Below are 12,420 nucleotides of genomic sequence, written 5' to 3'. Positions count from 1 at the left end.
TAGTGGGTGGATCTCTGCTTGGGGATCAAGCAGGGATCCACTGGGGAGATTCTCCCCTTTCCAATGATACCTCTCCCGTCTTTCTACGTGCCCAAGGGGCTGAGATAGCCCCCTGAGCACATAGAAAGTGAAACTGAAATGAGCCTAAAGGCTCATTTCAGTTTCAGCTTCTGTGCAATGAAGACAGCGCGACGAGCGTGCTGATCTTCATGGCACAGAAACCAGGGAGGGGGCCTAGGGAGCTGGGGAAGCTCTTCCCCAGCTCCCAAGGTCACAGGGATTAAATAGAAATCCCTCTGCTGTCTGCAGCAGAGGGATTTCGTGCCCCTGTGCTCATGATGGAATGGTTCTGTCATGAGCACAGGGGCACCGATGCTCATGACGGAACCATTCCGTCATGAGCATCGAAGGGGTTAACAAACACTCTTCCTCAGAGTCAAACTCAAAAGAGTAGGAGAGATTGATCTCATCCTCTGGTCCATCTTCACTATCACTGAGGATGAGTAGTATCAGACCTTTCTCTTGCCCATCTATTGTGCCCAGGGAACTGTCTCTGTCACTGCCACAGCGTGAAGTCAATGGGTTGGAGGTCTTGGCTTTTTTAGCACCTTTAGGAAGGTTATCAGCTGTGGCTCTCTTCCTTTGGCTTTTGTCAGTTTCTGTGGCCTCCTGAGAGTGTCCAGCAGCGGGCCAACCTTTTTTGGATAGGACCTCCAATTTTTGGGTAATGGTGTCATCAATTGACCCTATTACCCTATCTAGGGCTTTATTAATAAGACACTCTAATCTGTCTTCCAAGGAGCTAGTTGAGAGTTCAGATGACATAATAATGGTAAAGTTTAAGTTAGAATAAGCAGTGAACTGGTGGTATAGACAAAAGGGCAGCTGCCCTAAGTGTCCATCAGGTTCCAACTCTCAAAACATTTAAAATTGACACGTTTAATAAAATGCTGCTCTTCGAAATATAATAACTTATCCTAGTTTGGTAAAATAGCTGCCAGGGGTTGCTAAGGGCTTTTCCTTAGATTTGGGTTTGTTGTTGAAGTCCCTTATCTATTTTTCTGGTTGGAGTATGGCCTTTGCCCTTCTTCTATTTCCTCTTTGTGACATTTTTTTCAACTTTAATAATTTAGCCGGTGGTCTTAGTCAGAGTTAACCTGCATTGTGATGAGAATCGTGAATCAGCATGCCAGTTTAAAGGTGAGTCACTTGATTAATTATCTTAATTCAAAAGGAACAAGTCTCCGTGAGCTGGTTTTTCAATCTGGCTCACAGGTGAGTTTGCTAGATTCCCGCTGTCATGGCAACTCGCACAGTCTCAAAGGAGTTCCTGCTTGAGCCATCAGGTTTCCATAGATGCGGAACGATGACAAGGACAGAGACGATACCTAGCATGGTATCGGCTTGAAATATGCCAATCCCATGTAATGAACACCTTCCCCGGACTTAGAGAGCCGCGAAAGGTGCAAAAAAGGGGGTGTCGGCCAGAGAAAAAGAGCTTACGTCCGACTCCACGGGGTAAAATAAAATGCTTATTGAAATGCGGAGTGGGGACAGGAAGTCTCCATTGCTCAAGAAAAAGGTTGGTTTATTAAAATGTGAATGCGGAATAGAGACAGGAGGTCTCCACTCCGATTAAAGCCAAGGAATCGTTAAGGAAGGGAAGACAGAGGTGTGAAGCCTCCGTTCATAAAGAGAACAAGGAATACATATTGTTGGCAAGGGATCCCCACGCTGAGAAAAAAGGCAGGATTGACAAACACACAATAGTGACAGATGTTTAAGAAGAGGGGGTGGGGATCCCAATAGCAGTCAGTCAATGCTCAAAACAGGCATACTACATAGGAAGCATAAACAGGCATACAACATCGGAAGTATGAAGATTTACTTATCTTGTGAGCAGCAGCAACAAAGCAGGGAGGAAACTATGTGTGGAGAGACTATATACACTGTTGAAATGTTTTTGAAGTTCTAGATCTCTTCAATTTTTGCTGCTGTAAGCTTTGCAATAAAGGAGATTTGTATAATGTTAGCCTCTGTGTCATGCCGTAAAATCAGTTTTTTTAATGAAAAACGATGACCCTGGACATGAAGAAGGTTTTCCAAATGGTCAGGGATGGTGGTTTTTTGAATGTTTAATCTTTTGACTGTAAATGACTGTCAGATGTAAATCATCACTTTTGGGACTAAAATAAGTGTATTAAGTCATTTTCAAGCACAAAATGGGTCAAGATACAAGCTTTGGAGTAGGAGGAAAAGTCTGTAAAAATGGAAATGTTGGTCGCTGTGAGGCCTTAAAAAGTGGTTATTCAACATGAGGCACGATCCAATTGACATTTTGAATCATTTTTTATACAGTCCAATATATCAATTTTCTGATGAAAAACGATTACCCCGGACTTGTCGAACTTTATCCAGATGGTCAGTAAAGGTGATTTTTTAATGTTTAATCTTTTGACTGTAAATAACAGTTGGATGTGAATAATCACTATTTCAAATACACTAAGGTGCCGATTCTGATCCTGTAAAACCCGGGTATGAACCGTCGTATGGAGCGTTTTCTCCGTCCGACTCGTACCCGTGAAAACCACCTTACAAGCCCGCAAGTACGATTCGTACAGAAATACCATTTCCTTACAAATCGTACAAAACACCGACCGGCTAAAATTTACCCACAATTCCGATCTGGGACACCGCATACATGACATCCGGACGGAGTCAGGCAGCGTTTTACGAACCAGCAAGTACGATTCGTGCCTACGTCACTCCGCATGTAGCATTTTTTACGGGAGCCAAAAACTGCCGGGAAATTGAGGACGACGCGAGGAAGGAGCACCTGTACGTGACGGACAGCCATGGACCCCATCCTACGTGTCATCCCGGCCCTCATAGCCTACGACCTGGGGCACAGGAACCGACGCAGACGCCGCAGATGAACAACACCCAGGGGCAAAGGTGGGGGCAGGAAACATAACCCCCACCCAAGGCAAAATGTATACATGCCCTGTACATACCGTACCTCCTGGGACTGGTCACTCGGGGGGGCGTTTCCACCAAGGCCTCCGTCCCGCCACAATGGAAGTGGACGTGGACGCGTCCTGTCACCACAACAATTGTGGTACGCACCGTACCCACGCCTGAAGAGCGCTACACAGTTGGTTGACCCACCATGCCACTTGGAAACAATGGAGAGCATGACACAACAGCAAATAACTTGATATCGAATTATACAGAGAAGCAAGTGTCTGTGGACAGTCGAGCACAGCACCTGGACCACACACCATTGCCAAAAAAGGATGAGCATGAACCATGTCTTTAAACTTTAGACACGTGCTGCAAAGCACAAACATTAAACCCTGCACAACATGACTGGGTCAATACTTGTTGAGTGTCTGTTCAGACTGTCATCACACACAGGTCAGACCTGGAAAGGAGACATAAGGTTTGGACATGTAGGCCTTGGCCGCACAAATTCCCCCCACCTGAGACTATGTGATTGAGACAGAGGAAGGACTTACAACTCTTCATCTGGGATCAAAAAATGGGCTTCATGAAATCCAAAGTGCACTCTAACTACCCCTCGTGGGGCTTACCACACATATTATTGACAAACAACCATCATCAGATAGTTGTACCGAGACACACAGGCACTGGCCACAGTGAGTATGCACAAGCCACATTGGGTCACCCTGTACAGTGGACAAATGTAGCACACTTTACGTAAATACAAATGAGGCCAGGGTAAAATGCCACAGAGCCCAACCTATGCTGAAGACACAGAGAATGTCCACAGTGTTGGATGACACACATGATTCCTAGGAAAAGGTGTCTCAGGGGACTGTAGTGGCCACACTGCTCCATGGTCCTGGATAGATCTGACTTCAACAGGAGCAACCGTCCCCGCACTATGCATATCTCCCCCTCGTGCACATCATGTCTGAGGCCACAACATTGGTCATGCATGCTGCAAGTCTGGTCATTTCAAGCCTAACACTCCTATGTTGAGACTCAGCATCAGTGCCAACAATCATGGACCCCAAAATGTCTGAACTGGACAGGGCAGAGGCAAGGTCCCAACACATGTCACAGACCACCCCCAAACATGATGCTGCAAGCTTTGGCCACTTGGATTAACTGGCAGCCTAGATTACCTTGTGCAAGAGTGACTACACACAGACCAGAGAACACATGTCAAGGAGGGGAAGGGAGGAAGAACAGCACCGGGTGACTTGGGGGAACAGAATATGCACTGCACATATAAACCCTGGCAGTGTATCCAGGTGACTGAGCACTTCCAAAAGCTGGTGACACACAACAAACACACATGTACCTACCCCCTTCCTGCTGCTGCTTCTCCTGTAGCCACCTATCCATGTCAGGGAAGACCACCGCCAGGACACGCTTCATTTGGTGGGTCAGGCGCCGGCACCCGCCGTGTTTGCGTGGAGGTGAGTCCCCCAGCAGGACCCGGGCGATCCTCCTGGTCCAGCACCGGATGTCCTGCCAGCGTTTCCTCACCTGAGCCAGGCGCCAATTGCGACCCTCCACCGACCTCACGGCCCTGACGGCCCGCTTCCTGATCTCCCCCTTGGCGTAGGTGGCTACCTGTGAGGATTACAAAGTGAGACAACATCAATACACCTGCTCCATGTCACAGAGACACACATTAGAACAATTTGGCTTGTTTGAACAGGGCATAGTATGCAGCCAACTCATTGCACCTTTGTCATAGGGACATCATCCTCTGGGGAAGGCCAAAAGCACTATGTGGCATTGAAAGTACACAGGTGGCATGAGGGGTGTGACACAATCACTGATCATGGCTCACACTGTATATCACAAGCAACACCAGGATTATGGACAGCACCTCAAAGCAGTCACATGCCCCAGGCCACTCACGCAACCTCAGCGGAGTACACAGACACACACAGGCACAGGCCAATCATCTGCCATTGGCAACTGCGGGTAAAAACCTCACTCTGCACATGTGCCACTTGACTGGGGTGTGTCACAGGTGTGGGGCTAGCTCACACGTCAGACACACAGCACGGCTCCCTGCTCACATCAGATGGGTAGGGCATATGCATCCTCCATGCAGCTGGGGTGCAACACTCCACATAGACACTCACCCACATGACAGGGGACTTACACAAACACCAATGTCCATGGCCCGTACACATCATTTGGACATTCTCACCACAGGTACACTCAACTCACACACATCTGTGAGTACAGTCACATGTCACACTGGGCAGACCACAGAATCACATCAGGACTATAGAAACAACATTCCCAAGAGGATTAGCCAGGCTGAAAGTGGCATGCACCATGTAGTGATAGTCACAGTAAGCACAATGCAAGTGAGGAGTGCAGATATGAACCACATCATGCTCTGCATGGGAGACATAAGGCATTTCCCCCCTGGGACCCACCATGAACAACATTGCATGTCTGTCACACCTGGACACAATGCCAGAAGTGACAGACACAAAAAAGGGGCACAGTCAAAGCTAGTGGAGTCAGCACTCACCTGCTCCCCTGGTCTCCCATACAGGCAGGGGTACTGTGGGAGGATGACGTCCAGCAACGCCTCATTCTCCTCTTGGGTGAAAGGCTGGGCACTCTCCACAGACCTGGACTTGGGCCAGAGGAATCACAAGCAGCAGCAGTGGTGTGGAATGAAAGGTTGTGCAGGCAAGTGCTCTCTCATGGGTCCTGTCTGCCTTATATCTGCCTTGCTGGGCTGTTTCATTTACAGGAGTACAGAGTGATTGGTCAATCTCATTTGCATCCTACGTTTCCTCCAATCCCTTTAAACCTACCCCAGTGAGGGCCTTTGTATGGTTCAAAATTTGAGCATGATGTCAAGTCAACAACCACTTTGCAACAAAGTATATTGTCTCCAACCGACTTTTGCTGGCCACCTGATGAAACATTTTGAACTGGAAACTCGGTCTCCATGACAACCAGCATGCATTCAGGCCCTTATACTTGTCCCTCATGTGTCCCCTATGTAATTCCACTATCCACACACAGGTACGGTGCGTTCCACACGTACCCCTAGGGCACCACTACTCCAGTGATATGGTCCGTACACGCGTGTGTAGGGCTTGTAGCACCATGGTAGTGCTGCCGTAGGCGTACGCCTTAGTGCTACGGGCCGTACCCGCGTGTGTACGGCCCGTAGCACGATGGCGTACGCCTACGGCAACACTACCATGGTGCTACGAGCCCTACACATGCGGGTACGGCCCGTAGCACTAGGGTAGTGTTGGCGTAGGCGTACGCCATGGTGCTACAGCCCGTACATACGCGGGTACGAGCTGTATCTCTATGGCGTATGCCTACGCCGACACTACCCTAGTGCTACGGGCTGTACCCGTGTGTGTAGGGCCCGTAGCACTATGGTAGTGTTGCCGTAGGCGTACGCCATAGTGCTACGGGCCATACATACGCGGGTACAAGCCGTATCTCTATGGCGTACGCCTACGCCAACACTACCCTAGTGCTACGGGCCGTACCCACGTGTGTAGGGCCTGTAGCACTATGGTAGTGTTGCCGTAGGCGTACACCATAGTGCTACGGGCCGTACATACGCGGGTACGAGCCGTATCTCTATGGCGTAAGCCTACGCCAACACTACCATGGGGATAGGACCAGTGTGTACATGTATGTGTGTACGGTCCTTGCACACAAGCGTACTCCTACCCAAACCCCATATTGCTATACGACCGTACACACGCCCTCAGAGCGTGTGTACGGTGCGTTTCACAGCTTACACTGGTGATAGGAGGCGCACAGGAAAGGAATGGAGGTGTATGACCCACACAAGGATGGACATCAAATCATTGTCAGTGCAGTGCATCATGTGTAGGGCCTAGGTGTGTCAGGCAGTGAGCTGGCACATGTCTCCTCATGTTTTAACCCAATAGTTGTGTGATGACCTGTGTACACATGTCATGTGTGATGGGGCACCATGTGGCGCACTTCCCCATCACACCTTTTACATGTGTGCATGTAGCTCAAACTTGTCAAGCACTGCATCACTGGCATGGCACAGTCCCCAACACCCGCAACTGTCCCCTGATGCCAGGTACACGGATGATGACACCTGACATCTCACTACCAGCGTGCCACGATGTGACTATGTCATGTGTGTGTCATATGTTCCCATGATCTTGCTGTTGGTGTTCCCTCAACGTTATCTGCTGTAGCTGCATCCAACATGTGTCTGTGTGTAGATGCCCATGTCACACTATTACGCACACCAGGACACATGTGGAATAACACGTGACGTGTGTCTGTATGCATCTAACAGGGACTTGCGAGCTTAGGACATATCTGCGTAGTCTCAATGTCTGTATGATCATATTTGACATGTACCCCTTCATGGCAAGCTGTCCTTTTTCCATGACATGTAACCTGTGCGTCTAGCTTGCCGGCAGCTGTCTGTATGAGATGACATCCTTCAAATGCACATATGTGGATGTATGTCACTCCTGTAATGTGTCTGGCTGTTCACTCACACTGGCCCACAGCTACTTTCATGCCATGTCATGTAGACCTTGACAATCCATGTTTGTAGCTGGCTCTTGGTAGGAGTATCACCTGGCTGGCATACGTGTGCAGGATGTATTGCACAGACCAGACTCTGTATGTGGCATATGTGTATTAGCTGTTGAACATGTGCTCAGTTCATTGACATTGGTGTAGTAATGTACTCAATCTTCGTTATTCCTTCCAATTTTCTGCAGGGCACTGCCTCTCCCCCGACCAATGCCAGACTTGGCTGCCATGAGGGAACGTGACTGCATACGCCTCTACAGATTCCCCCAACGGTTTATTGTGGACCTGACAAACAGGCTGGCCCCACACCTCCAACCGCGACACAGTTATCCGACTGCGCTGACCCCCAAGATGAAGGTGATGTCAGCCCTACATTTCTTTGCCACCGGTACGTTTCAATTGACCATAGCTGATGTGGGTGGCATGTCTCAGACCATGTTCAGCTGTGTCCTGCATGATATTTTAGAAGCCATGTTGGAGCACCTGGATGAATTTATCCATTTTCCAACTCGTGAGCAGCTGACAGGTATCAAGGGTGAGTTCTATGCCCTGGGAGGGATGCCCCTTGTAATTGGGTCCATTGATGGGACACATGTGGCTTTTGTACCACCACAGGCACAGGAGGTAGCCTTCCGTAACCGTAAACATTACTACTCCATTAATGCCCTTGTGTGTCTTGCTAACATGGTGATTTCCCATGTCTGTGCACCTTTTCCAGGGTCAGCACACGATGCCTACATCATGAGTCATAGCAGGGTGCCAGAAATGATGCTGCAGCTGCACAACAAACGAGCATGTCTTGTTGGTGAGTAGACTCTGTTTGTCCAGTATTCAGCGGTATCTTAGTATGTGACGGCATCTCCTGACCCACTTCTTTACATGATGTTTCCATGTAGGGGACTCTGGCTATCCCAACATGCCATGGCTGGTGACGCCTCTCCGCAACCCGAGAACAGCTGCAGATCACCGTTACAACAACGCCCATGGGCAGACCAGGCGAGTGATTGAGAGGACGTTTGGCCTCCTGAAGAGCCGATTCCGGTGCCTCCACAAGACCGGCGGGTCCCTCCCATATGAACCGGTGATGGTCTGCAAAATCTTCCTCGTGTGCTACATGCTGCACAACATGGCTGTGGAGAAAGCTGTGCCACTCAACCTGGATCCCGATGAGCAGGAACATCCACCTGTGAAGGATGACGGCCTTGGTCACAAGGCAAGTGAGGAGGAGGAGGAGGAGGAGGAGGAGGAGGACATCCGGAGTCAGCTCATACGCAACTTCTTCTCATAATGGTGAGTCCCTGGGTCTGAGTGTGCATGCTTGGAGCCTTGTGTGGCATGTGTTGCAATGTGTGTGTCCAGCTGACTGTATGCTAAGTGACTTTGAGGTGTGTGCTGATGTGTCACTCGAGTGCTGATGTCATTCCACACATTTTAGCTGACACACTCAATTGACAACTAGCATGGTGTCAACCTTATTCATGTAGAGTACATGACCATGCATGAGGATGACTATGTTTTTCCTGACTTCTTGTGTGTCTCTCATCCCCAGGTAGTTGCGCATGCTGTCTGCTCGTGGCATCGTTGTGCTCCTGCTATTCCTCATGAGTAATGCAACGTGTGCTGAATCAGCGTTACATGCACGGACATGGTGAAAATTCTCCTTTGGGTAAGGATTGCAGCAGGGCTTTTTGGGTGTGGTAGTTGTTTGTAATGTGTGGGCACTGCTCCTGTGCAGGTTTTGTTACTATGCATACATGTCGACTCACCATGGGGCACATGACATCATCTGTTATGGGATTGTGGTTTGTGATGAAGGCATCAATGTGTGTACAACTTCCCTCGGAAACATACGGGAGGCTACGGGTGGACATATTGCGGGACATCCCCATATGATGCTCAATGGGGAATTGCAGCCTCTGCGTGTGCAGCAGGGGATGTTTGGCTCAACCCCTTCACTTGTGTGCCAGTACAATGGATTTACAGCATCTGTGGTGCAAAAGGGGTGTCCGGTGTAGGTCCCACATGTTAATCCAATAGACCTGTGAGTCTGTTAATGTTGATGCTTTTGCATAGGTGTGAGCCTGAGTAATAAAGGTGCTCCTCAGCCTCCAAGGTGCCTCATCTCTGTCAATGCAGGTCTCTTGCCACTGTGCATGCGGCATCTCTGGCATGGTTGTCAAGGATTGTGCATATGAGTCTATGTGTAGATTAGCAACCTGCATGCTGTTCTTCATGTATTTGATTCTCTATTGTGCATGATATCCATGGCTGTGTATGTGTTTTGGCATGTTAGTCCCCCCCACGGGCCGTCAACACCTTCTGGGGTGTGTTTCCTGTGCGCAGCTCGGCCTTCAGTTTCATGATCCGGTATCAGTCATCTTTGGTGATTGTGCAGCCTTTGTCTCTGGGTGTGCCATAGCAAACCGGTAACTCCTTCCTTGACATACACCTGTTGCAGTAGTCCTTTCTGACATCCTAGTCTTTGTGTGGATATTGTGGCATAATTCCAGGGACATGCCGCCTGCTGTTGCAGCCACTGCAGCAAGGGCACACGTAGTTTCCAGATTTGGCAACACACACACATCAAAGGTGCTCCTCCCTTCCTCCCTCAACACATTCATTTGGCTGTCTTCAGCTTGTCTGTGCCACAGTTGTGGCCACGCGGTACCAAAGGCTGGACCGTCTGCACATGCAACGTGCACATTGCACAACCCTCAGGTCCTTGCATGACCCACATCACACTACAGTGTGATGTTGCAGCCACCCTCCAAGCAAGGTCCATCCACACATCTCCCGCCTGCTCTCAGGCATGCACTGAGCGCACACACAACACCTTTGCATGATGAGTGTGCAACTCCGACTGCCTACACAGCGCTGCCACACCTTCCAGGACCTGTCACACCCACCAGGTCATGTCCCTCCTACTCCCCACCAGATCTGTACCCCTGCAAGGCCATGGGAGTGGGACTCAAGCCTTCGGCATGTAGTATGCTTTCCTCGTGAGGCATATGGCACAGGTATCATCTTTCAGCGTGTCAATCTACAATGTGTCCAGGACCCCCCTATCCACCATCACATGCGCACACGATCTCACCATCAACTCGTATGCCATTGACAGCCAGGCGCTCCTCACCCTCACCAAGGACGCAGACATTTCCAGTTCCAATATTCAAGATTGCATGGGATCCATAGATGAATGGCAGAACAGCAGCCACCTGAGGCTGGACTTGTACAGGACTGAGGTCAACATCTGAGGGTTGTCCCCTTACAGCTGGCTCAACTGTTTGTGTCCCACCCACAGAAGCCCCGCACAGGCACCCAGTGTCCACGCACACAAGATGTTGTGCATCATGGATTGCTTGCTCTAATTTGCCATGGTAATCACCAGCATCTGTACCTCACACTGCAACACCCTCGGCATTATGCACATGATCCCCAGATAGATCCACTCCAAGGTAAGACGGACCATCCCCCAGGTCCACGACAACATCCGTGTCAAATACTGCCCTGCCCTCTACGGAGCAGCCACATCCAAAATCCAGGGACACTTGTCCACATCCAGGCTGCATCTGCACACCTCAGCGTCAACATCTCGCGCCCCAGCCACATCACCGTCCAGCAGAGATAGCTGCAATGGATCACTGTGTGCTGCAAGATGACCTTCAGACTCCTCACCCACACTCAGGAGGCAGGCCACAACCCTGACCCAAAACCAACCTTGTACCACTGTCATCCGAGACCCCGTAGTGCCATCTCCGTGCATCCAACCTTGACCTGGCCACCATTCTTCTGATCCACCATACTCCTGCATGCAGGACATAGTTCTCCCACCTGGGAACACATACCTGGGACTCCCTCCCCGGGAACCTCCAAATGAGGCATGATCTCTACGCCTTAATGTTACTCTTCCAAATAGGTGTGTCCTCACAGTTTCCCTAGCACCCCCTCAGCAGCTTGAGGCCATCGCAGGTGAGTATTGTGCTCCATGTCTGCATTGAATGATACATTGTGACCCATGTGTGTCCTGTACCAGACTCCGATCCCAGGGTATGGATGTGTGGAGTTAGTTCAACACTCAGGCATAGTTTGACATTTACACACACATATGTTGGTGAATAATGCCAAATGACAGCAACATCTCATGACAAAATAATGTATTTATTTTTGGTGGGGTAAGTCTTTTGGTGGATGAATTAAAGTGCTCTACCGGGTGCATTGAATCCAAAGTTCACAGGGGGAGATGGCATCCTTGTCAGTTGGAGTCATGAGTCCAGACCACAGTGTTGGTCATCATTGGTCAGACTGTGACCAGCAAGTCCATGTGGCAGAGAATGTCATTGGGTGAGGTGGTGCTGTTGCGCCAGAGGGCCAGGTGCCAGGCCAGGTGACCTGGGAGATGTGGATGGTCCGCTGACTCTCATGGTCTTTTCCGTGGATGACCCACCTTCCTGGGGGGACCCTCAGATGCAGGCCTTGACGATGCTTGTGATGCTCCGTCAGACGAATCCTCCCCCTCCTCCCTCCATGTGGCTGGTGGTGGTCTTCGCCTGGTGGCACAGGGAGGGTTGCCCATGTTGTCGGCGATCCGACGGAGTGAACGGCTCATGTCCGTTTGCACCGCCTGGAGCTCAGCCAGTCTTGCCTCCATCCGTCCTTGGTGTTGTTGTTAACTGGCATGTTGCCCGGCCTGCAGGTTCTTCATCTCGTCGAGGGTCCCCTTGATGTCTGTGAGGCTCGACACAACCTGGCTGATGCCCCTGGTGTCACGCCGGTATGTGTCCAGGATGTGGCGCATGTGTGCCATACCGGTTCCCTCAGCTGGCTGGTCAGGTTCTCGCCTCCGCCTGCCTCCAC

The sequence above is a fragment of the Triturus cristatus genome, chromosome 11 (assembly GCF_964204655.1).
Source record: "Triturus cristatus chromosome 11, aTriCri1.1, whole genome shotgun sequence".
Lineage (NCBI taxonomy): Eukaryota > Metazoa > Chordata > Amphibia > Caudata > Salamandridae > Triturus > Triturus cristatus.
The sequence above is the reverse complement of the archived record's forward strand: the minus strand, read 5'-3'. Positions refer to the sequence as shown.